Raw genomic sequence first — 27,060 nt, forward strand, 5'->3', positions numbered from 1 at the left:
TCCCACCACTCTGGGATCATGACCTGAGCTGAAATCGAGGGTCAGAGACGTAGCTACCCAGGCTCTCCTAGCATTGTTTTTTAAAATACATTTCTACTGGGGCGCCTGGGTGGCTCAGTCCTTTTAAGCGCCTGACTTGAGTTCCAGTCATAATCTCAACCGCTTGTGAGTTCAAGCCCCTCCTCTGGCTCTGTGCTCACAGCTTGGAGCCTGGAGCCTCCTTCAGATTCTGTGTCTTTGTCTCTCTCTGCCCCTCCCCCCCTTTAAAAGTAAATAAACACTAAAAAAATAAAAAATACATTTCTATTGCCTGTATACTTATCACTTATTTATTTTACAATGGAATAATATTCCATTTTAGGAATATACCGCTAGTCATTTATCCATTCTGTTATTGGATGTTATTTCTAGGTTTCATTATTTGTTTGTTTCTGTAGCTATTGCAGGGAGTGAGCTTTGGGTATCGTCATACATGGCTTTAATGCCCTTGGAGAGCTGAAGAAACAAAAACTCAGAGGTTCAGAAAAGTAAAGTCACTCTCAGGGTCACACAGCTCTCTGCGAGGCATCCGTCTCCAGTGCCTGCTGGTTTTAGGAGGCCGAAGACATGGAGGGAGCGTGCATTTGTAGCCAGTCCCCTGGGTTTGCCTGGCCTTGCCTACCCAAGTCCCTACTTTGTTGCCTATCAGCTTTAAAGATTCCAGAGTGTTCCCTCCTATGCCCCGCCCCCCACCATGTACCGCAACCCCAGGGGCTGGCCACCAGCCAAGGAGACAGGGAAAACAAGGCCACTGGGTCTCAGTGGTCTCAAGCTGGTCTCAGCTACTCCCACTGAGCGCTGGGTGTGCTGTACCCCTAATCTTCACAGCAAAACCGTGTAAGAGGAACTCAGTGACGTTTGGCACTTATTCATTGCAGTAACTACCTTTGAGATAGTAAAAACGTTCAGAAGGAAGTCCAGGTTAACAGTCATCATGATGATAAGTCAACCACAGCGATAATGCTCCACGTTTATGGACTGACTACTCGCTAGGCTACAGGTCCCATGCTCCCACGCATTGCATTTGCTTCTTCCTTGCCCGGGAGTGCCCTCCGCTCCTTCCCTGGGATTGCTGCCTGGCCAATTCCATTCATCTTTTGGATGATGTCACCTCCTCTGTGAGGCCCGCCTGAGACTCCTCAAATGCTCCTCTGCTTCCTCCCCGGGGCTCCCACAGCCCTGGGCCTGTGGCCCTACGTGCAGCATCGCGACTGCCTGCCCGGGCCCTCCTCTGGGAGGTGCAGCGCTGGGCCAGTTGTAGCCGGCAGGACAGGGTGATGAGTCACGCAGCTATGCGCCCTCCCAAAGTGAGCCGGGAGCCGAAGTCTCGCCCTCTTCCGGCTCACGAAGGCGGCTGTTTCCCAAGAAGCTGAGTCTCCTGCGGAGCCCAGGGCTGCTCCGGGGAACCCCTGCTCCACTTACGGCTGGATTTTGCAAACCTTGGCCCTCATCCCCAGGAGCGCTCTGGATGGAAGGGTGCCCTGCCCCTCCACGTTTGTCTGTCTCCGTGGCCGGTGACCGGGCTTGCCTGCTTCCTCCCTGAGGCCCACCTGCACCTGGCCAGCCTGGGTGAGGTCTGCAGAGGCTCAGGACTGGTTACCCCTTTGGCAGGGGCTGGGGGACCTGGAGAGAGACAGGTTCCAGGAAGTTCCTTGGCCTTTCCTAGCTCCTCTGGGCAGCTCAGACAGGGGAGGGCCCAGGAGAGAGGTCACCTCTTGTAGGAAGGGTGGGCAGGCTGCCCCCAAGCTCTGGCACAGCACAGGGACTCCTGGATGTGGAGAAAAGGTCAGGTCGCTCCCTCTTTGATGTTCCTAGTATACTTTTGAAATTTATTTACTTACTTACTTTATTTATGAGAGAGAAAGAGCAGAGGAGGGGCAGAGAGATGGAGAGAGAGAATCCCAAGCGGGCTCTGTGCTGTCAGCGCTGAGCCGGACTCCGAGGCAGGGCTTGATCCCACGAACCGTGAGCCAAATCAAGAGTTGGACGCTTAACCGACTGAGCCACCCAGGTGGCCCAAGCTATTTTCAAATTTATATTTAAGGAGTCTCTACATGGGGCTTGAACTCACAGCCCTGAGATCAAGAGTCCAATGCTTCTCTGACTGAGCCAGCCAGGTGCTCCATCTTCTAGTATATTGTAAAAAGGTGTCACGTGGGGTTACAAAAAAAAAAAAAAACAAAAAAAAAAACCACGAGCTGTGTTTTAAACAGTAATCGAACAAACTAGCTTTCTTCATCATGTGTCCAAATGCAGTGCAATATATTTGGACTCCTGACAAGATCATAATTGCAGAATCCATTTAAAAATGTTTTTAGGGGCGCCTGGGTGGTTCTGTTGGTTAAGCATACGACTTTGGCTCAGGTCATGATCTCACGGTTCGTGAGTTTGAGCCCCGCATCGGGCTCTGTGCTGACAGCTCGGAGCCTGGAGCCTGCTTCGGATTCTGTGTCTCCCTCTCTCTCCCCCTCCCCCGCTCGCGCGCGCGCACTCTCTCTCTCTCTCTCTGTCTCAAAAATAAATAAAAACATTAAAAAAATGAGACAATCATTAAAAAATGAGAATCTCAAGCAGGCTCCATGCTGTCAGTGCAGAGCCTGATGAGGGACTTGAACTCACAACTGTGAGATCATGACCTAAGCTGAAGTCGGACACTTAACCGACTGAACCACCCAAGCGCCCCATGGAGGATTTGTTTTAAAAATACGCTATTTCCTTGGAGCAAGGGCTGCTTGTCGGGCTGGGGTAGGGAAAAGGTGAGGTGGGAGCATCTGGCGGCACCAGAGTTGGGAAATGCTCAAAACACAAAAGCATGAGTTGTGTCAAAGGGACCCAGGAGCCAAATCACTCCAATGGCCAAAACTGCAATGATTAGAGCAATAAAAGAACTAACAGAGAGAGTATTGGATTATAACCCAAAGCATAGACTACACATTCATGAGTCCACACTGGTAGAAAGAAATGATTGAATAGATAGCTGACTGGGAGAGAAGAAATAAATTTTCCTTCCCAAAGAATTCCAACTAATCTATGTAGATTCTCCTCTCCAGGAGATGGAGCTTAATTACACCCTCCCCTTCCCTTGACTGTGCACTGGATGTTTGACCAGATTCTAAACTACAGAGCAGAAAATGGGAAAATAGTAACTTTACAGTGGAAAATGGTGACAGACGCCGCCTTGACCAAGTGATCAAGGTTAACATCACCAGTAGTGAGTGGAGCAGATATCATGTACACCTGATATCATGCGATGAGAAGGGCATGCACTCTTGTGGTTTTCTTCCCCCAAACCTGTGACTCCAGAGAACGCCTCCGCCCAATGCCAGCTGAAGGACATTTTACAAGACACTTGACCAGGACTCCTCAAAACAGGGTTATAAAAAAGCATGGGAAGACAGAAACAGTCACAGACTGGAGGATGCTAGGAAATGTGCTGACTAGATACAATCTAGTTCCCTGGGTAGGTTCCCGGATCAGAGAGAGCACTAATGGAAAAGCTGGTTAAGTCCAAATAAGGTCTGGACTTTAGTAACAGAGATGTACCAGTATTGTTTTGTTTAAAGATTTTTTTTTAAGTTTGTTTATTTTTTGAGAGTCAGAGAGAGCACGCGAGCAGGGGAGAGCCAGAGAGAAAGAATCCCAAGCAGGCTCAGCACCGTCAGCATGGAGCCCAATGTGGGGGCTCGAACTCACAAACACTGTGAGATCATGACCTGAGCCGAAATCAGGGGCTGGATGTTCAACTGAGCAGCCCAGGTGCCCCTTTAATATTTTTTAAAAATTACTTTTAAGTAATCTCTGCACCCAATGTGGGGCTCAAACTCACAACCCTGAGATCAAGCATTGCATGCTCTACCAACTGAACCAGCCAGGTGCCCCCATGTTGTTTTGTTTTAGCTTTCACAAACGCGACACTGTTGTGTGAGATGATAACATTAGGATAACTGACGCTAAGGGCACCTGGGTGGCTCAGTCAGTTAAGTGTCTGAGTTTGGCTCAGGTCATGATCTCACGGTTCATGCGTTCAAGCCCCGCGTCGGGCTGTGTGCTGACAGCTAGCTCAGAGCCTGGAGCCTGTTTCAGATTCTGTGTCTCCCTCTCTCTCTGACCCTCCCCTGTTCATGCTGTCTCTCTCTCTCTCTCTCAGAAATAAATAAAACATTTTAAAAAATTTAAAAAAAGGTAAACTGATGCTGGGTAAGGGGTATATGGGAAATCTGTATGCTCTTTGCAACTCTTCTGTAAATCTCACATTACAAAAGTAAAAAGTTTATGTAAAAAAAAATCTATGTATATATAACTTCACGGGCCTCATAGGTGGTGTATTTTGGCAAGGAGGCTGAGGTCTTTGTTCATTTCTTTTGTGTTTGTTTATTTTTGAGACAGAGTGCACACACGTGCATGTGCACGTTGGGGAGGGGCAGAGAGAGAGAAAGGGACAGAGGATCCAAAGCTGGAAGCAGGCTCCGTGCCGACAGCAGCAAGCAGCCCCCTCAGGGGCTTGAATTCACAGACCGAATCGAGAGATCATGACCTGAGCTGAAGTTCCAGGCTCAGCCCACTGAGCCACCCAGGCGCCCCTGTGTTTGTTCGTTTCTATGGGTTTGTATGTATAACATGCCTGAGTGTAATTCCGTTTGGAGATAGCATCCAAAGTCCAAACTTGGGGCCTTTTGTCTATGGGGCCCCGGGACTGATGACCCTCCTGCCTCCCCTCCTCCCTAGACCTCCCCCTCACACACACTCACTTACCCCTGTTCCCTCTTTTCTGAACCGTGAACGCTCACATACTGCATGGTTAGCGCTGGAAAGCCCCAGAGAGACTTATTAGCCCGGAGCCCTTGTTTTACAGATGAGGAGACTGAAGGAAAGGGACTTGCCCCGCAGCCACACAGCAAGTTAATTTGGGCAAAGCCGAGAGGGGGACTGGCCAGGCTTTCTCCATCCCAGGCACCCCTGGCCTCATTCGCTGCAGACCTGACGTTCAGACCCACACAAGTGCTCGGAAGTACCGGTGACTCACTTAGGGACGAGATCGGGGCAGGGCCTAACACGAAGGAATGGCCGAATCTCAAGTGTCTGTTAAAGGGAGTGGGTGCTCCGAAGTTTTCCCCACTGTGCACTCCCTTACCCGGTGAGCCGCACCAGGAAGACATGGGGTCTGAAGGTGGGCAAAAAGGTGAGTCGGCCTGCCCCTGCCCCAAAGCTACTGCGCTGAAGGGGCCAGAGAGAATTCTGTGATGCCCTAAGGGTGTGACGAGGGGGTCAGGTCCCCCGTTTTCAGTTGAACACTCCCTATTCTCTCCCGGGGGAGGGGGCGCCTGGGTGGCTCAATCAGTTAAACCTCTGACATCAGCTCAGGTCTGTGGGTTCGAGCCCCAAGTCAGGCTCTGTGCTGACAGCTCGGAGCCTGTTTCGGATTCTGTGTCTGCCTCTCTCTGCCCCTGCCCTGCTCACATTCTGTCTCTCTCAAAAAAATAAAGATAAAAAAATTATATATACTGGGGGACACAACTTTGGTGATCTCCTCGGAGCTGCCACAGAGGCCCCCGGGCTTCCCTAGGGTCCAGAGGATAGAGGCCAAGGTGGCCTTGCTGCTGAGAGTGGGCTGGGGTGGACACTCACGTCTCTGCCCCGGGAAGGGAAGGGGTCCGTCCCTGGGCTCCCAGTGCCCCCCACACTGTGTTCCCACACTTAACTGTAATGGTCCTGGGGCATCACCGGCTCCCCGGACTGTGGCTCCCTGGACAGGGTTTGGCACAGATGCTGCCAAATGCACGGGGAGTCAGCGTACGAGTGGGCCCAGTGGGCCCAGGGATGTTCGGTGCGGGTATCTCTGTCGTACCCGCTTTGCCCGGTGCAGCTTATAGATGTCACCTTGTATCTGAAAAGGGCGGTCATGGGCCTGAGGCCTCCAACTGAGCCCTTTGTGAAGGTTCAGAAGGGGGTGGAGAACGGGAAGCTGGACCCTGGTGAACCTGCATCCAGGCCCAGTCTAAGCAGAGGAGGGAGCATGCTGCTGGCTGGGCTGACGTCAGCTCACGTGGTTAGCTGGTCGTCCACGGACCGGGTCGCCACCTTGACCCAACTCCCAAGATCCCAGACATCCCTAGTGTGTAGCCTGCGTGCCGGTCAGAAGTGGTGACGGGCCCCTTGAGGTCTCACCGGCTGATAAACATGCAACAGGAAGCCTGCGGGTGGTCTCCACAGCACCCTTGCCCGAGTCCCCGGCTGACAGAACTGGGAATTTCCCAGCCATGTGACACGACCGGAAATGACTCCATTCCGGGGGCGGGGCCTAAGTGGCTTAAGCAAGTCAGAGTAATCTCAACCTCCAGGCTATAGTAGTTGGTCAAGAAAAGGCACATGACCCAAATCAGGCCAATCAGGGTACACACGTCTTAATTCTGGGTCTTTCCTTTGAACTAACTGGGTGGGAAGCAAGCTCTCTAATTTTTCCCAATCACGAATGAGTAAAGCAGGTAGTGCCAGGAGCTCCTGGAAGCCACCCTGGACACATCGTAGGAGGCAGAGCCAAGAGACTGAAAGAACAGAGGTCCTTGGTAACGGCTGCTGGATCAAGCCTTGCCTGAAGCTATTCCTAGTTCTAGGCCGTTTGGCTCTGTAAGCACATAAATTCTCCCCAACTGAAAATATCCTTTATTATGGTAGCAACAATTATTTAACAATGATTAAGCATGTGATAATGACCTAAATATAGATTAGGGAATAAAATCTTACAAAATATGAGGTCTATGGGGGATGCTTGGAAATAATAAAGCAAACTCTTGGTAGTGAAAAGGCCAGCAACTGCTAGTCTAGTTCAGTGTTGCTCTTTGGCATATGGTAAGGTCCAGAGAAGTCCTCTAAGATTTGCCTGAGGTTTTATAGTTCCTCAGTAGGGCCTCCTGGCTCCCAGTCCACTAATTCTTGATGTTTAATGATGATAATTGGGGTGCTTGAATTTCTATGCATTTTCTGTGAAATCATCGCTACTTGTTTTTCTCTTTTCTCTTGTCTGTTTTTCCACGAGACAGAGGAAGAATGGCAGTAGTTCTCTTCATTTTGCAAATAAGGAGGCAGAGGCCCAGAGAGGCTTAAAGATTTGCTAAGGTCACACAGAAAAGTGATGGTAGAGCTAGTCTGGAGACCAAATATCCTGGCCCATTGTCACTTAAAGTTCATTCCCCTCCACCTCACCCCTTGTGCTGACAACCTCTGCCTCCATTAGGATAGGAGCAAAGATTAAGGGCATGGTGGGGTCCCTTCTTCTGGCCTTTCTTCTTGGCTGCCAGGTGATTACAGAGGACTTTGAGTTGTACAGGCCAAGGAAGTGATTGTGGGCCCTGGCAGATGGTCCTTCCCTGCAGCCTTAGGAAGACCAAAGGTATGAGGCTTCGAGAAGACTTAGGTCAGAGCCTCCAAAAGGGAGGAGGTCAACCTAGAGATAGGAAGCTGTATGCATGAGAGTCTGGCCTCACAATCCATGTGGCCCCAGCTCTCACACCTCCGCTCCCCTCCCCAAAAGGCTTTCATGGCTCCCCAACATTTTCAATAATTGTGAGATTGATATGCATAGCTGCACAGGTAGTGTACTGCACAATTTGGCTTATGATCTGAATGGCGCCCCCTGGAGTTGCGCATTTCACAGCTTGCGCAACCATACAGGGTGAGCCTAGGTTTCAATTCTCAACGTGTTTGAACACTCAGACTTGTTTCTTAGCAATAAATGACCTTGAAAACACTTTTTTGAATAAACAAATTATTTCATCCTTTCTGCAAGATAAAGAAGATATTTGGAGAAAATTTATTTTATTTTACATTAATCTGATCTAAAGATGATATCAAAAAGTTCATAAAGGGGCACCTCGGTGGCTCAGTAGGTTAAGCATCCAACTTCAGCTCAGGTCATGATCTCGCATTTCATGGGTTCAAAGCCTCACATCAGGCTCTGTGCTGACAGCTCAGAGCCTAGTCTGCTTCAGATTCCTTGTCTCCCTCTCTCTCTCTCTCTGCCCCTCCCTTGCTCTTGTTCTGTCTCTTTCTCAAAAATAAATAAATATTTTTAAAAAGCTCACATCGATTAAAATTTCTTAAAAAATTTTTTTTAAAGTATTTATTTTTGGAGCACCTGGGTGGCTCAGTCAGTTAAGCATCCAACTTCGGCTCAGGTCATGATCTCATGGTTCATGGGTTCAAGCCCCGTGTCGGGCTCTGTGCTGACAGCCAGCTCAGAGCCTGGAGCCTGTTTCAGATTCTGTGTCTCCCTGTTTCTCTGACCCTCCCCTGCTCATGTTGTCTCTCTCTCTCTCAGAAATTAAAAAAAATAATATTAATAAAATATTTATTTTTGAAGGAGAGGGAGAGACAGCATGAGCAGGGGAGGGGCAGAGAGAAGGAGACACAGAATTCCAAGCAGGATCCAGGCTCCCAGCTGTCAGCACAGAGCCAGATGCGGGGCTCAAACCCATAAACTGTGAGATAATGACCTGAGCTGAAGTTGGACACTTAACTGACTGAGCCACCCAGGCGCCCCCAATTAAGATTTCTTACTGTGTTAAAGTGACTTTTGACCTTTTTCTATTTAGTAAGTAATGCCCACTGTTTAAAAGAATTTAATTTGTGAAGAAAAGTTAAGATTTATAGACAAATGAATTAAACATATTTTGTCAGGCTTGGTTTGAGGACTGAATATATGCTGAAATTATCATTATAGAGAGAAATTTACATGCTCTGAATTAAAAAAATAGATTCACTTTGCTTTTACTACATGTGCGTTTAGAATTCTTGCCTTCTGTGCTTCATTTCTGTGATTTATTTAGTTATTTTAAAAACAAATTTTGTGCTTTGATTCTAAAAGAAGAGATAAGAGAGGAGATATGATCTCCTCAAATAACCCATTTCAGGGACGAATAGCTGTTATTTCCAAAAGATGAAAAGCTAAAATGGCTATATTTTCTCTTCTTAGTGTGGGGTTTTGAAGTACTAAAGCCATTTTGACATTACACATAAGAGTTGGGTTTTTTTCCCCGAACAGGTAATACATAAACAATGTAAAAGGTTCAAAAGATACAGGTGTGTTTACAGTAGAGCCTAAGCCTCCCTTCGTTGGTCCTTAAAGTGATTCGTTTCTCTAAGAACAGAAGTTAGCAGTTTCTTATATATCTTCCTAGACAGCATCAGTGCATATGTACAAGCAAATATTTGCACAAATACTGTATATCCTGCCAGCTTTCTCGGTATTTTTACATAAACAAGGCCCTCTCTTCAACCAATAGCACCTTGCTTTTGCTTACTTCATAATACACCTTTGAGATAATTCTAACAGGGTATATGCTCCCTCATTACTGAAAAATATTCAGCTGAAAATATTCCATTTGTAAGGGTGTCTCAGCATTTGTTAGGCGTTCTTTGACTGGTAGATATCCAGGTCTCCAGGTCTTTCTAGTCTTTAGCTGTTACAGATACTGCAGTGTGGACCCTGGGCTACTCTACACGTTGCCTCTGTGCACATACAGAGCAGGATAAATTCATCTTGTTGCCCAGCGCCTGGGTGGCTCAGTTGGTTAAGCATCTGACACAGCTCAGGTCATGATCTCACGGTTTGTGAGTTTGAGCCCTGCATAAGGCTCTGTGCTGACAGCTCAGAGCCTGGAGCCTGCTTTGGATTCTGTGTCTCCCTCTCTCTCTGCCCCTTCCCTGTTCATGTTCTGTCTCTCTTTCAAAAATAAACATGAAAAAAAATTTTAATCTTCCCTGTATGTGTCTGTGTCCAAATCCCCTCTTTTTTTTTTTTTTAATGTTTTTTTAAAATGTATTTTTGAGGGAGAGACAGAGCATGAGCAGGAGAGGGGCAGAGGGAGAGGGAGACACAGCATCTGACGCAGGCTCCAGGCTCTGAACTGTCAGCACAGAGCCCAAAGCGGGGCTTGAACTCTTGACCCGCGGGACCATGACCATGAGTCATAACCGACTGAGCCACCCAGGCACCCCCAAATTTCCTCTTTTCATAAGGACACCAGTCATATTGGATCAGGGTGCCACCCAACTCCAGTATGACCCTATTTTAACCTGTTAACATCTGGAATGACTCTATTTCCAAATAAAGTTACCTTCTGAGGTACTGAGGGTTAGGACTTCAACATACGAGTTTGGGTGGGGAGAGGAAATACACTTCAACCCATAGCAAAGGGGATATGAGCATTTACCTTTAGAAAATGTGTTGCTAAATTGCACTTCATAGAAATTGTACATTACTGGGGCGCCTGGGTGGCTCAGTCGGTTAAGTGTCCGACTTCAGCTCAAGTCATGATCTCGTAATCCATGGGTTCGAGCCCCTCATCCGGCTCTGTGCTGACAGCCAGCTCAGAGCCTGGAGCCTGCTTCAGATTCTGTGTCTCCTTCTTTCTCTGTGTCTCCCCCACTCATGCTCTGTCTCTCTCAAAAGTAAACCTTAAAAAAAAAAAAGAAAGAAATTGTACTTTTCCTTCCCCCCAGCAATGATGAAAATGGTCTATGTCACATTTCTTTGCCAGCAGAGTGAGGCATGAGACATTTTAGTCTCTGCCAGTCCAGTATGTGAAAAATGGCATCTCATTTTAGCCCCACTTGCATCTCACTCAGTATAAGTGAGGATAAGGGTTCTTTTTTCTTACCTTTAAGACAAATTTGCATTTTTTTGGTGACCAGTTGTTTTCACCCTTTGCCTGTTTTTCTACTGAATTATTTTGGTCTTTTATCTTTATTGATTTGTAGGAGCTCTTTAAAGAGAAGGGAAATTAACTCTTTGTGATGTATTTCAAATATTTTCTTTTCCTCTTAGTTGATTGTTGTTTGACTTTGTACATAAGGCTTTTTTTTTCCTTTTCTTTTTTCTTTACCAGGAAAAAAAATTTCAATTTAATGCAGACAAACAGATCATTTTCTTTTATGGTTTTGGGGATTTCTGTGATACTTAGGAAGGCCTTCTCCACTCTAATGACATAAATTCTCCTATTTTTTCCAAGACACAGTTTCATTTATATGTGTGTGTATATATATATATATATACACACACACACATATATATATGTATACATAAAATATATGTATATGCATATATATATATTTTTTAAATCTCTTGGAACATAATTTTGGCATAGGTGTAAGATCAGGGCCTGATCTATCATCCTGGTGGGTCCTTGGTGGTCCCAACAGCATTTATCAAATAATGTGTGAAAACCGTAAGCAGATATAAACGGTGTGTAAATATGTGGCATTTGCAGAAATATTTTCATTAAAAAGTTGTCCTTTTTGGAGTGTCTGGCTGGCTCAATGGGTGGAGTGTGTGACTCTTGATCTCATTTGGGGGTTCGAGCCCCATCTTGGGTGTAGGGATTTCTCAAAGATAAAATCTTGAAAAAAAATAAATAAAAGTGTCCTGATTGTCTTTCAACATTATTTTTATCAAGAAGAATTTTTGTCCTTTCACCAATGATCCATTATGGCTAGAGACTATGACTTTGTTATTATAATAAAAGAAATTCAAAACAGTTTTATAGGGAAAGCTACCACAGGGGCCGGCAGTATTCAGCCATGATAAAAGGACTGAATAACTGTGAATGCTCACTTGATAAGCAGTCAGATATGGGTGCCAGGATGGCTCAGTTGGTTAAGCGGGAAGGTGACTTCAGCTCAAATCCTGATCTGACAGTTTGTAAGTTTGAGCCCAGCATTGGACTCTCTGCTGACAGCAAGGAGCCTGCTTTGGATCCTCTGCCTCCCCCTCTCTCTGCCCCTCCCCAGCTCGCTCACTCTCTCAAGAATAAATAAATATTTTAAAAATTAATAAATATTTATTAATTGATCGCAATATAGAAATAGAAGCAGATGCTAGTAGTACTATCATTTATTTATTATTAAAAAACTTTTTTTTAATGTTGATTTACTTCTGAGAGAGAAACAGAGACAGAGACAGCGTGAGCAGGGGAGGGGCAGAGAGAGAGAGAGGGAGAGAGAGAGAGACAGAATCTGAAGCAGACTCCAGGCTCTGAGCCCGACGCAGGGCTCAAACTCATGAACTGGAGATAATAACCTAAGCCAAAGTAGGATGCCCAACTGACTGAGCCACTCACCTGCCCCAATTTATCTATTTGTTTATTTAAAGCTTATTTATTTATTTTGAGAGAGAGAGAGAGAGAGAGAGAGACTAAAGGGCAAGTAGGGGAGGGGCAAAGAGAGAGGGAGAGAATCTCACTTGAACCCACACACCATGAGAACACAACCTAAGCCAAAGTCAGACGCTTAACCGACTGAGCAACCGACTGAGCCCTGCTAATAGTGCATTTAAAGGAGGCCCTGGGTGGTTCAGTCGGTTAAGTGTCCGACTTAGGCTCAGGTCGTGATCTGATGGTTTGTGAGTTTGAGCCCTGCATTGGGCTCTGCTGACAGCTCAGAGCCTGGAGCCTGCTTCGGATTTCATGTTTCCGTCCTCTCTGCCCCTCCTTTACTTGCACTCTGTCTCTCTCAAAAATAAACAAACATTTATTTTTTTAAAAAGTAGTGCATTTAAAGACACAAATCTGCTGGGAGGACTCCTCAGAACCCTTGGGATTCACCTGCGGGCATTAAGAGTTTGAATCCTGACTTTACCACCTCTCTGCTGTGCCTCCTCTGAGAACTGCTTGACCTCTCTGCTCTACATTTTCCTTCATCTATAAAATGGGGACAGTAATAGGGGTAAGTTTTGTAGGGCCTGAAGCTTCTGCATTTTGGGGGATCCCTCCTAAAAATTACAAGTGTAAATGACAAAAATTACAAATGTTACAAATCAACAAATGTAAAGGTAAGCACTTCCCCTACGGGATCTGGGAAAGGCCTCTCACCTGTAGATGAAACTTCGATGCTTCACCCTAGATTGAGCTCTGAAAATAGTGGCTTGGTCGCAGGGCCCTTGGGAGTTCCAGGTGAGGTGACATGTCTGAATCTCCTGCACCCAATGAGGGGCGAGGTGGGTCTGACCTTCCACTCTCCACAGCTTCTGATCCAGGCGTGGGGCATGGGGGTCTTTGAGGGGTGCCCAAGGGACACTGCTTAGCAGCTTGTAAGAAGACTGCTCTTCGAGCGTCCGATTCTAGGGGCAGTGAACCATTGTGGCTGAAAGCACCGATCGGGTGCCAGACAGAACTGGGTTAGAATCCTGAAAGTCCCTGTTCTCCTCATGTGCAGGATGAGGAGGATGATAAGTCCTCCCTTGGAGAATTGATGTAAGGAATTAAATGTCATGGTATTAGCACAGTGTCTGACTCACGGAGCATGAGCTCTATTAACAGAGCTAATCACTTATCACTTTACTTTTGTTCATTATCAAATGGGGAAACTGAGGTCCCCCAGACACTGGCTGGCTGACTGAAGATCACTGTGCGACATATCTCTCTGGAGTAAAGGAACAGAAGGCATGCTTATTCATTTTGCAGAAGGACCTAAAACTAGATGTAGTGGCTGGTATTTCAAATGATCAAACCAGGGTTCAAAAGCACCTGCAGCAGATGAAATGATAGACTAACCCCCCACCCCCTTGAAGTAAAATGGAATACGCATGGATGGAAGGAAAGCAAAAAGATTTTTCATGAAAAAGATTTTGGCTGAAGGCTCAGTATAATCCCACGATAAATAGCTGCCCCAAACTAATAGGATCTCAGGCTGTATCTATAGAGGTATAGGCTTGAGGATAAGGGAGGTGATAGCTGGAGGGTTGTGTTCAATTCTGGTTGCCATACTTTTGAGGGGAGAGGGAGAGACTATAGAGTCCAGTCTGTGGAGGGCAAAGGGTAGTGAAGAACTGGGGACACTGACCTTGGCGCGAAGATCCAGGAGCGGAAGCAGAAGCAGAAGTATAACCCTGCCTGTCTCCAGGGCGGAATGAGAATCAACTCTGTGATGAGGTCAGGGTGATGCAACTCTGTGATGCAAGTCAAGTGAGGGACAGGTTCCTGTTTGGAACTCTCAGCGAGTTTTCAGCAAAAACACTGCGCCCTCTTCCTTGGGCCTATATACACATCATATGGTCAAGAAATATGTGATCCATATTTCCCCTATTTTAAGGCATCCTTATTTTTTTAAAATTTTTTAATTAAATTTTTTTTTAATGTTTTATTTACTTCTGAGAGAGAGAGAGAGAGAGAGAGAGAGACAGTGTGAGCAGGGGAGGGTCAGAGAGAGAGGGAGCTATGGAATCTGAAACAGTCTCCAGGCTCTGAGCTGGCTGTCAGCACAGAGCCCGACGTGGGGCTCGAACCCACGAACCATGAGATCAAGACCTGAGCCGAAGTTGGACGCTTAACCGACTGAGCCACCCAGGCGCCCCAAGGCATCCTTAAAAAAATTTTTTTTTAAATGTTTATTGAGAGAGAGAAAAGAGAGAGTGAATGCGCGTGAGCAAGAGTGAGGAAGGGGCAGAGCTAGAGAGGGACACAGAATCCTAGCGGGCTGCAGGCTCTGAGCCCTCCGCACACAGCCCCACGGGAGGCTCGAACTCTCGAACTGTGAGACCATGACCTGAGCTTCTCATAGTCAGACGCTTAACTGACTGAGCCACCCAGGTGCCCCTTAAGGTATCTTTAAAAATGAATATGACTGAAATTGGGACTGTCTTACAATCGATATGTATATTTAATGCAACCTTCTCTCCTGAAAGGTTGTTATTCGAGCATTTTTGAATCAGCAGAGTGTACAGTTGGGAAAGTTTCGTGACAATCTGTATTTAATCGGAAATCTACCTAAATAACATATGGGGGGGGGAGGAACCCACTCTTCTTTGTGAAGTGGTGCTCAATCTACTGAATCCATCAGGAGGTGACACTCCACCTTGTCACTGGGCGTCCAGGCATCTGAAGTAGAACGGAGACAGGCTATTAAATCGGTTTTAAAACGTTCAGAGCAGCAGGTTCTTGGCTGGGAGGGGGAAAAAAAATCCACTTATCACGAGATGTTATTCCTTCAAAGGAGAGCCTGCTTTCTTCGCAGAGAGAATTTGGAGGGAGGCTTTTGTTCTGCGGGGACAACGTCTGGATTTGAATGTCCCTCCTCAAAAGGAGATTTCTCATAATGGACTGAACTCAAAACCACTCGGAGCCCGAGGACCGGCGAGTTTTCAAAAGGAGACACTTCCCGAGCCGCGGAGGACCCTTGGGTCCCCGCCAGCGCGCCGGCAGGTCGCCGCGCGGGGCCGCGCGCGAGGGCAGCTGACGTTCCTGCTGAAAGCCTGCGCGCCCCGCTCCGGGAACCGGGGCCTGAATTCATTTAAACACATGTGTGGCTTCAGGAGGCTCTTATGATAAAGCTGCCAAGGAGATCTTACCATGAAAGAGGGTTTAGAGCCGCGAAGAAGGAAGCCAAGGCCAAGGCCGTGGGCTCCGGCCAAGGCCGTGGGCTCCGGCCGCTGGGTCTGTAATGAGCGGAACCCGGCCGCCAGGTTCGAGCCCTCCGGCGTGCCGGCCCCTTCCCACGTGACCTTGGGCAAACTGTGTAACCTCTGGGCCCCCGCGACGCCCTTTCCTGGAGCCCGGGGCTTGCTGGAACGAAGCCCCTTGAAGGCCTGACATCAGGGATGACGCGTCTTCGCCGGCGATGACTAGGCAGAACGCGATGCCACTCCTTTTCCCGAGCCCAGGCGTGCGCGGGGGCCGGGGGTGTCGTCCCCCAATCCAGTGACCTGCCTCCTCCCGCAGCTGTCCCGCTGCCCCGGCCCCCGCGCTCCCAAGGCCGGCCAGACCCTCGCGGGCTTCCGGCTCTGCCACCCCGCGTCCTCCAGTGGCCCGCCGGTGGGCTGGCCTGTGGCGCCCCCTCCTGGTGACCGCAGGGAGGCCGGGCGCCCTGGACGCCAAGTCTCTTTTTCTTTCTTTCTCTTTCTCTCTCTCTCTCTCTCTCTTTCTTTCTTTCTCTTCCTTCCTTCCTTCCTTCCTTCCTTTTGTTCTTTCTCTTTCTTTCTTTCCTTCTTTCTTTTCTTTTCTTTCTTTCCTTTCTCTCTCTCTCTCTTCCTTCCTTCCTTCCTTCCGTAGTTTATCGTCAAGTTGGTTTCCATATAACACCCAGTGCTCATCCCAACAAGTACCCCCCCCCACCCCGTGCCCATCACCCCGCTTCCCCTCCCCTCCACCCCCATCAACCAACTTTCATTTCTGAACAAGAGGAAGTCCTTTCTGGTGTCCAACCTGGGTCTCCCCTGCCTTAGAAAATCAGGCTGTGTGGAGGGCGCCTGGGGGGCTCAGTCCAGCCAGCGTCTGCCTTCGGCTCCTGTCATGATCTTGCAGTTTGTGGGTTCGAGCTCCACGGTGGGCTCTGTGCTGTCGGCCCAGAGCCTGCTTCGGATCCTCTGTCCCCTCTCCTCTGCCCCTGCCCCACCCACACTCTCTCTCTCTTAAAAATAAACAAATTTTTAAAAAGGAAAGGAAAGAAAAGAAAAGAAGAGAAAAGAAAAGAACAGAAAAGAAGGTCGTGTGGAGTCCAAGCACTTATTTTCCCAGGCTGGCTGGACTACCTTGAGGCCTAAATGGAAGGGACCATGTGGGGTGGACCGTCCGCAGGATGTCTGTGCGGCCGGCCCCGTCTCGGGGAGTCAGTCGGTCTGGGGGAGTCAGCGTGCCAGGCAGGAGCGGGGCTCCCACTGGGGTCCGGGAAGAGCAGAGCGACCCCCAAAAGAAGGATGTAGGTTAGGGCTTCGAGGAAAGAGTAAGGATGGGCAAGGAGCCTCTGTCTGAAGGAGGGTGGGTTTTTTTTTTCAGTTTTATTTTGAGTGATACAGAGGCAGCAGGAGCGGGGGAGGGGCAGAGAGAGGGAGAGAGAGAATCCCAGGCAGGCTCCGCACTGTCAGCCCGATGCGGGGCTGGAACTTGTGAACTGTGTGAGGGTTTTGGTAGAGCCCCCAACCCCTCCCCCGCCTCCTCCTGGGACAGGTCATGTGTGTCTGGGAGTGATGGCCAAAGTTAGCCACTGGGTCTTCAGAACAGAGAAAGCAGGAAGGGTCTGAGCTGAACACCAGGCAGGATTTCTCAATTGTGAGGAGTGTCAGGCCTCAGAGAGGAAAGAGCGGGGACATTCCCGCCCAGGAGAGCCCCAGGGCGTGCGGGGTGAGATGGACAAAGGCTGTGAGATGGCCCCAGAAGCTCCCTGTCTATCCCCAGCAGCCCGCTACTAGGGTGTAGTCCTGGGGAGTCCCAGGATTGAAAGGCCTTTTGTGAGGTGCTTGGTGGCTGTGGCCTTCGGGGGTGGGATGAACCGGGCAGGTGGGGGTGGGCAGGGTAAGGAACCAGGTCCAGAATCGTCGCCAGCGTCGTCCTGCAGGCCTGTCTTCCTCCACCCCTCAGCTTGCCTCTTCTCTGGACGGCTCCTGGTCCCCTGTGAGAGGTCACACTGTCCCCTCCGTGCTCCCACCACCCACATTCTGCAATGGTGTCTGCATGTCTGTCCTCGGTGTTGGGCTGCGAGCCCCAGCCTGACTCTCTCTCCAGCACTGCGCGCACCGTCTGGCCCATCAGCGGTGTTCAGGGCCTGCTTGGTGACTTCAGTTGACTTGGGAAGGTGTCCCAGGTCCTCACTGGTTTTATTTTTATTTATTTTTTAATTTTTTTAAATGTTTTATTTATTTCTAGGAGAGAGAGAGAGAGAGACAGCATGAGCAGGGGAGGGTCAGAGAGAGAGGGAGTCACAGACTGAAACAGGCTCCAGGCTCTGAGCTGGCAGTCAGCACAGAGCCTGACGCAGGGCCCGAACCCACGAACCGCGAGATCATGACCTAAGCGAAAGTTGGACGCTTAACCGACTAAGCCACCCAGGCGCCCCCCTCATTGGTTTTAGAAAAGGTCTGGGCAGGCTGAGAAGGAAGCCAAGCCCCAAGGCTTGACTGATGAGGGACCTCCTTTCTATGCGTCCCTGACCCCTCAGGCTCTGACCTCCCGGGCAGGGTTACCCTTCCTTCCATTCAGACAGTCCCTCGCTCAAGGCTGGCCCATGTATGGACTCCTCCTCCTCCAACTCGGCCTCTGATTCCCCACCCTGGGCCCCTCCACCCAGTGTGGCTGCCCTACTTAACCCTACTGGGCTCTGACACCCACACCAGGCTGCCCTGTGTGTGGGCGCCCCCTCAGCCCATTCATACTCTGACACCCCCTTCAGTATAGGCTGCCCCTTTGTAAGAGACGCTCCCTCACCCAGCTGGGGCTCTGACACCTGTGCCAAGCTGCCTCCCACGTGGGTCCCTCTTCACGTTGCTCTGATACCCTGTCCTTTCTGCACCCGCCTCCCCACAAGCGGGTGTCTTCCTTGCTCTGCCGTACCTGAGGGCTTCAGGATGGATGGGGAAGGGAGAGAGGGAGGGAGGGAGGAAGGGAGAGAGGAAGGAAGGGGAGGAACAGAGTGGTGTTTAGGAAAACAATATTTTAACAGTGGAAACTTTTGTGCAAGCAGTGTCTTGGATTATATAAAATAGAGATGCTCTGGTTGAAGCAGGAGAAGAGGGAGGGAGGGAGAGAGAAAGAGGGGGGAAGAGAGAGGGAGAAAAGAACAGAGATGGGGGAGAGCAGGAGGAAGGGGAAGAGAGAGAGAGCTTGTGAATATACCTGGAACCCTACCCTCTTGGTCTCACTCTCTCTGGATGGTTGTTAAGTGCTAGGGGTTCCCTGGTGTACAGTTTGGGAACCACTGGAAAAGCAACCTGCCGGGAAGAAGCAGGTGCACTCTGTGCACTAAGGTGTCCTTCGGAAGCTTTTCTGAGAACAGCCCTTGAGATACTGGCTCATCTTCTGCCCTGAGGCAGCTCTCGCAGGAGGGAGCTGGGGGCCCTCGGTGGGTGGCTCCGGTCCAAGCAGGTGTCGCTGAGGGGCCCCGGGCAGGGATGGGGGCCTGCAGGAAGGGGGCCAGGGTCTGCAGGCCATAGACTGTGAGTCCCGGACTTGCCTGTGCTGAGGTGCGGGGCGGACCACGTCGTCTCCATCATGCCCCTCCGTAAATCTGTGCCTCTGTCCGGTGGACTTCCGGGAACAGACCCTGGGAATTCGGCTTCGCTGGCCAGAGCGGGTGTCACTCATTTCGCATCTGCTGGTTTGCTTTGATCTTTGCAATCACTGGTGAGATGGTCCAGTTACAGATCGGCCGCGCCACCCACCCAGGGAAGAAGAGGAAGTTAGGGTCAGAGGTTGCAAAAATCGGCCCCTGGCACGCAGAGATGAGGCCGGGAGTCCCAAGAGACTCCAATCCCGGCGCCTTCCCTGAACCCTGGCTCTTACCCTGGACCTCTCCCAGCCCCATGTGGGTAAGCGTGTGGTTAGGGCTTGGGGTTAGGATTCAGTCGTCAGGCAGAAGACAGGTCAAGGGTCAGGACCCTTCCCCCATGCTGGGGCCAGCTCTGAGGCCCCTCTCTGGGGTCGGGGGGTTTGAAGTGTGATGACTATATAATGAGTCATCCAGACTAGGGACACTTTTGAGAATGAAAGGAAGCCATTGATGACTATGCCGTGGCGACAGCTAAGAAATGGGTGGACAGGTCACTCTATCATGGAACCACCGGCCTTGCCCCTTCTCCCCCTCGTAGCCGTGGCCCCCCAGACCCGAGCAGAGCAGCAGCGCTGAAGCTGGCCATGCTGGGCACTCTGGGGAACTTGTTTTATTGGCTCTTCCTGACACCATGTGGCTGAGCCAGTTATTGTTCCCATTTTATTGATGGAGAGACTGAGGCCCAGAAGACTCTTGGCCAAGAACACACAGCTGGTAGTAGCTGGTGGAGCTGGGGTTTGAACCCAGGGAGACTGGCTTTCCTTGGAAAGATTATAATAAAATGTTAATGAGTTAGTTGGGAGCACAAGAATGGCACCATGGAATGGGGGTTCCCCAAGCCTCTATTCAGACCTGCCCCCAATCTCTCTTACCTGTCTTTAGCTCAGGGACATCGCAACAAGGACGACTTTGGATGGTAAGGGGATGTGTAGAGGGGGAGGCAGGCACGTGCACTCAGGAGAGAGGAACGTGTCAGGGGCGTGGAGTGGAAGAGTAGCAGCAGGATGAGAATAATAAAAGCTAGCATTTATTTAGCACTTACTGCATACCGGGTTCTGTTTTAAGTGTTTTTCAAGGTATGGACCTACTTCATCCTCACCACAACCTTATAAACTAATGTTATTATTCCCATTTTACAGATGAGAACATTGAGGTCACCTGCCCTTTCTTACATAGCTAGTAAGTGGTAGGGTCAAAGCAGGCAGTTATCCTGAAGGAAGAGGTTGCTGCTGGGGCCGGCCAGGGGCCTCGGGGGCGAGTCCTTCCAGCCTGCTTCCTCTAGGACACCCAGCGGGCCGATTTTCAGGGAGGCCCGAGTCCACGGTTCAGCCTTCTGGGGGCAGAGAGTGTGCACTGACTGCCCCTTCCACTCCTCCGTTGTCTCCCCGCAGGAGTGCGGCCACGCGGAGGTGGAGCGAAGTCCCTGCCGCCCTCCGCGGCAGCTCATTGTCATTCATTTTGTTTAAATGCTTCTCGCTCTCTGTTTTTAAATCTAATTTTTCAGCTTCTTTTTTATCTTCACTCAAGTTGCTTTAATGAAACGAAAATGTGTCTGTTTCCCTCTGCTGGAGCTGCCCGGGGAATTTCAATATAAAACAAACAAGTTGGCTTTTAAAATTAAAATTTTATGGGTGGCATTTCCTCATTTAATGGGAGGCACAAAAGGCTGGAGTAAAACCAATTAACACGGGGTTGGGACTCGGTGTTCAGCAAAATTAAACATCAGCAGCGCGGTGTGCAGGGAGCCCTCCGTGGCGGTTGGGGGAGGTGTGCAGACAGCCCGCGGTGGGTGGGGGGTGCTCAGCAGGTGCAGGCCTCGGAACCCTCGCCCTGCGCCCAGCACCCCGGCACCCCATGCCTGGGCGACCTTGGCACAGTCACCAGGCAGGCGGTTGTGGGGGGTGGGCACACGGGGGACGGCGGCTTCAGATTCCTGGCGTCCTAAACCCCGAGTGCTTAGCTAAGGCCTCTGCGAGGGCCAGAATTCACTCGATAGTGTCTTCAGGGACGGTTGGAGTCCCATCCCTGAAGGCGACGGCCTGGTCTTGATCATGGCCGTGCCCCAGGTCCCAGGCGGTGCCAGGAGTGTGGTACTGTGCTCCGTGACTGAGCAATGACTTTATTTGAGCCAACAATGGTACTGGATGGAGCTCAGCGGTGAATCACTCAGAGCGCTTATCAGCCGGTGCAGGGTTTTGTTGGGTTTTTCGTTTTTTGTTTTTGGTAGAAAAGGTGCAAAATGCCACCCAAGATCCCAGGAGGGAGGGGGCAGTGTCGGTGGGAGCGCCTGGGGAGACCGGCTTTGGGGACCCCGCAAGGGCAGAGTTAACAGCGCCAGAGGAAAAGGCAGCCCAGGCGGGGGGGGGGGGGGGGGGGGGGGGGGGGGGGGGGGGGGGGGGGGGGGGGGGGGCGGGCAAGGGGCGGGACCAGTTACTGTGTGAGAGGAGGGGCTTCTTTCAACATTCTCTCCTGGGTAGTGGGGGTTGTTGGAAGTTCTAAAGCAGGTCAGAGGCGGTTTCTGGAAAACTGAGTCTGGTGGGAGGGGAAGGAGGAGTCGGCTAGTAGTGGCTTTAGTCCAGGCTGCGCCGAGGACCTCAGGCTGGATGGTCCAGGTGACCGGTGGCTGCTGCGGAGAGAAGGCGTGGGGGTGGGTGGGGCCCTCCTCTGAGCTGGGGAGCCCCGGAGGAGGAGCAGGATGGAAGGTGAAGAATTTAGTTTGGCAACACCGACCGACCCCGCCTCCCGGTATCGACCTGATTGTGCTGAGGATACAGGAGTGGATTTCACCCTGACAGTCACAGCCAGATCCTGTAAATACTGGGTCGGGGTCGTAGTCTCGCAGCTTCCGACATAGGGCCTGGACTACCCTTTCTGATCCCTTTACCTCCCCCCTTCCCCGCACTGTCTCTTTCGGAACCCCACCGGGGCAGCTTTCTCCCCATCTTTTCTGCCCTCTGCCCCCTGACTCTATGGAGACGGCCACTCTGGTTACTAGAGCAGGAATAAAATGGGGACAGCCAGCCAAGTGCCCCAGCTGCCCTGAATCAGGAAATCAAGCCGGAAGCCACCAGCATGCTCTGTCGGCCCCCAACCAGGCCTTTGGACCCATAAAGACAGCCCAGAATCCTGAAGGTCCTGGAGGGACCGCCATCAGGGGTACAGGCAGCAGGTGCTGACAGTGCCCGGTTCCTGCTCTTGCGAGCATGTCTTTGAGGGAACTTGGGGTCGGAGGCAGAGGCTTCCTGATGCAGGTCTGTGCTCTGACCCAGGCCTATCGAAGGGTCCCTCCAAGGTCTAGCTGAGGCTCCGAGTGAGGGTCTCTTTGAGACCAATTTTAGAACCTGTCTGAGGTTTATTTGTAAGTCTCTTTGAGGCCTGTTTGAAGGCCTGAGCACTGACTGGGTTGGCCTGAGGGCCAGTAGCAGGAAACCAATAAAAATGGCCTCGGGCCATGGCTGACATTGACCCTTCTTCCTCCAGTACAACAAAGAGAGTAAATCTGGCCAAGCTTGAAGCCCGTTCTTCTGGCCAGGGAGCTGTTGGGGTCACTGGAGCCTCTCCTTTGGTGGGGTGAAGTTTTACCAAACCACAAAGCAGCTGGCCAGAGCTCCCCTGTTCCATCCCAGCAACCCGTTGGCCAACCTTGACAAATCTGGCAAAGGCAACAGTTTTTGAGGACCATGCCCCCTGTCCACCTTTCTGGGGAGAGACGCACGATGTGCCTTATTTGGAATGGGTTTTTAAGTATGAATAGGAGTTCACTGGGCAAACAAGGTAGGGACAGTTTTGACTGAGCGACCGCAGTGAAGACACAGAAATGTACAACAGTTCTCTCTGTGGGCGAAGAGAACTGGCCACGAGTACCGCAGTTTTCCCGGAGTCCAGAACTTGCAAGAGCCAGGCATATGAGTACCGCACAAAATGATGCAAGAGAAAGAGCCTTTTCCGAACAGCACAGAGCTACACGAAATGAGGCATTGCTGTTACCACCCGTCTCTCTTGTTTGTTGTGGGAACCAAATGAGTCAAGATGTGTGAAGATGTATTGTAAACTGGAAAGTGTTTATAAAAATGTTAATTAATACATTTAGTGAGTAGGTAGATCAAGTGCAAGGATGTGGAAATGGAATAGAGAATTAAAATATCTGCTAATTTCTCTCTTGAATTCACATTTTAGGAAATGTTGATCAACTGAGAATTCTAATTACTTTCCCTAAAACCCTCACACCTCTTCTCAGATGAATACACTTTAAGAGTTATAGGATCTATTAAAAATATTGTCAATTTCCTGGGGTATCAGCTGGGACTCTTTATGTCGCAAATTATAGAATACCCACCGCAGAGGGGCTCAACCAGGAAAAGCAAAGTAGAGTTTATGGGATTGGAAAGTCCAAGGGTGGCATGAGCCCTGATAAGTCTGATCCAGAGTGCATTACACTCGATGTTCAGGCCAGCTCCTCTGTGTTGGATGCCAATGGCTTCTAGACTCTTCTCCCTTCAAATTCCGGGAGAGACAGGGGCAGCCCTTTGGCCAGCTCTCTGGCAGAATTCCTAAGCATCACTTCTGATCGGACTGACTTGGGTCATGTGGATGGGAAACATCAGGGCCTATCGGGTGTGGGTCTTGATCAAATGGCCATTCCTAAAAGAATCACTGTGACACCGAGGAAGGTGGAATGGGCGTCCGCCATCCCTGGTCACTCAGGTGGACCTCTGGGCTTTAGGCGTGCAGACCTACAGTTGTGTTCGGTTTCTGCCCTGGTTGCAAATTCATCATCTAAACTTTCTGTTCCCTGTAGCCCTTCCCTTGCAGACCCGATACCCGTCCAGATGCCTCCCATCACTCCACAGTTTACTACGATCTTTTTTTTTCGTCCCTAGCCTCTTTGCTCACCAATAAATTTTTCTTGATAGCTATTCAAAAGCTCCACACATTTAATCACAGCAGAGAAGACCTAGTATAGCCAACGTGATAAGACAGAAAACATGATTACAAAACTTAGCTATGGGAAAATGATCATCATTTGCCAAAGACACAATTTTATCACCGGAAAACCTAATAAAATTAAGTCAAGACAATTAATTATGGTTAGTAAAAGAGGTTAGTAAGATGTCAGACACAAGAGAATAAAACTAAGAAAAAAAGCTTCTTTCTGTAATAACAATAATCGGTTTTAAAATAATAGGTAATCTATAGGAGAAGGCTTTGACTTTTTTTAAAAAAAGACAATGAGGAGGGGCGCCTGGGGGGCTCAGTCAGTGAAGCATCTGACCCTTGATCACGGCTCAGGTCTTGATCGTGGGTTCACGAGTTTAAGGCCCCCATTGGGCTCCGTGCTGGATGTGAAGCCTACTTAAAAAAAAAAAAAAAAAGACACTGAGGAAGCTCATGTAGGGATAGTTGATTTCTGGAGGTGTAGACACACCCATGACCTTGAATTAGATAGCTCCCCTCACACTTTTTAAGAAAATCAACAGGATGGGTCCTTTACACTGTAAGGCAAATACCACCTGTTTTTCTAACAAAAGGCTGAAGAGAAATCTAAGTGTAGGAAGGCAAACCGAGATGGTAAATATGTAAATATTCTGTTTCGTAATGACCCCTTTTCAAACAGAGTTTGCTATGGACGTGACCTGGTTTTATTGCCTAGGGTAGGAGCCCAGGAGATAAGAATTCTCAGATTAGAGAGAGAGAGAGAGTTGGGGGAGGGGGAGGAGCGGGAGAAGGAGGGAGGGAGAAGGAGGGAGGGAGGAGGAGGGAGGAACGCAGGGGAGGGGAGTCAGGAGAAGGACCATTAAGGCAGAGAGGTGACAAGCAGTCTCAGGACTGTGTCTGGGACCCAGGAGCACCTGCCCAGTTTCTCCAGATGCCAAAGTAGAGCTCTTCAAAATGTTAAAAACATAATTCTCATGCAATACTTAGCTCAATCAAAATATTATTTAACCCAATGAAGAGAATCTTCACACAAAGCTGTTGCAATGGAGGATAAGGAAGCTCATCTGAAAAACAATGATGGAATAAAGATTATTAAATTAGATACCAAATTGGTTAATATCCTATAAGGCAACCCCCCCTCCCCTGCCTGTCCCGCAATCTTTGGTGTTATTTATTGGATGGAAATCATCTGGACTTTGCCAGTTTTCTACAAGCGAATGTCTAATTCCACAGAGTGTGAGCTGTTGATTAGAGAATCAAACAAAGCTATGTGCTCTAGAGTCAGCTGATTTAAAATTTTTTCCTTTAAATCCTTATTTATTTTTGAGAGAGAGAGAGAGAGAGAGTGCCAGCGGGGGAAGAAGAAAGAGAGAGGGAGACACAGAATCCAAAGCAGGCCCCAAGCTATCAGCACAGAGCCGGATACGGGGCTCAATCTCACAAACCGCGAGACCATGACCTGAGCTGAAGTCAGACGCTTAAGGGACTGAGCCACCCAGGTGCCCCTAGAGTCAGCTGACTTTAGACCGGGACTTTTGGCCAATTCATCAGACATAGAGAGGACTCAGAGCCATCACTTTGCTTACTTCCAAAGTTTTGAATAGGACTAGGGGAGAGGAACTTCATAGAGGAACATATTTTGTGCAGTTTGACTTTCAGGAGCTCAGAGTCATTATAGCTGTGCCCCGAAAAGAAATATGAGCCAAACTTGGGTCCCAACAAGGCGAAGTAGGGCATATAAAGGTAGGGGCGCTTGGTGCCAGTGGTTTGGAGGAGTCCGTGTGGGGCGGGGGGAGGGGAAGATGATCTGTCCCCACCCCATGCCACGGTTCGGCACGTCTCTCCTTAGACTCAGAGTCACACCCACCTTGTTATTTTCTGTTTTACTTTTCTGCCTTAAAAAATTAAATATTTTAATGGGGGTAAAACATGCATACACAAAATATAAACAGTACCATTTTAATAAAGTGGACAGTTCATTGTTAAGTCATTCACAGTGTTACGAAACTATCCACCACCATCCACCTCCCGAACTTTTTCCTTCCCAAACTGAAACTCTGTCCCCGTGAAACGACAACTCCCCAGTCCTCCCTCCTCTTACTTCCTGCCAACCACCATTCTACTTTCTCTGAATTGGGTTACTTTAGGTACCTTTTAGAAGCGGAATCATGCACTATTGGTCCTTTTGTGATTGGCTCATTTCAGCTAGCGTACTGTCCTCAAGCTTCAGCCATGTTGTAGCGTGTGACAGGATATCATTCCTTTTTAAAAAAAAGTTTATTTACTTATTTTGAGAGAGAGAGAGAGAGAGAGAGAGCAGGAGCATGAGTGGGGGAGGGGCAGAGAGAGAGGGAGAGAGAGAATCCAAGCAGGCTCCTTGCTGCCAGCACAGAGCCCAATTTGGGGCTCGATCTGCGAGATCACGACCCAAGAGTCAGATGCCCAGCTGACTGAGGCACTCAGGCGCCCAGGATGTTACATTCTTTTGAAGGCTGAATAAGGCCCCATTGCATATATCATATTTTGCTTATTCTTTCATTCACTGATGGACAGTTGGGTTAACTTCTGCCTTTTGGCTATTGTGACTGCCATGAACACTGATGCACAAACATCTGTTTAAATCCCTGCCCTCAATTATTTTGGGTAGGTACCTAGACGTGGGATGGCTGGATCATATGACAAGTCTATGTTCGAATTTTCCAGGAGCTGCCTTACGTTTTCCCCCAGCACCATGTCGTATTCCTACACCACAAAGTGCATGAGAGTTCCAATTCCTGCACATTTTGGTCAATACTTGTTATTTGGTTGTTGTTTTTAAGTGATAGCCGTCCTAACGGATGTGAACTTTGAGTTTTAAAATAATTGCTCGTTTTCACTTTATTAGAAGAAAGCCCGGTTGAGACTCTCCCCCCTCTCTCCATTGGCCACGCCCAGAAGAAACAAGAAAGCTCACCCCTGCTGTTGCTTCTTCTGGGCACACGGTGCCGCTGTTGAAGACTAGTCCGGCACCGTCCGAAGCACGTTGCTTATCCTGCTTAGACGGATGTCTCTGGTGGTTCA

Source organism: Hyaena hyaena, unplaced genomic scaffold (genome assembly GCF_003009895.1).
Source record: "Hyaena hyaena isolate Hyena2069 unplaced genomic scaffold, ASM300989v1 scaffold_237, whole genome shotgun sequence".
Classification (NCBI taxonomy): Eukaryota; Metazoa; Chordata; class Mammalia; order Carnivora; family Hyaenidae; genus Hyaena; species Hyaena hyaena.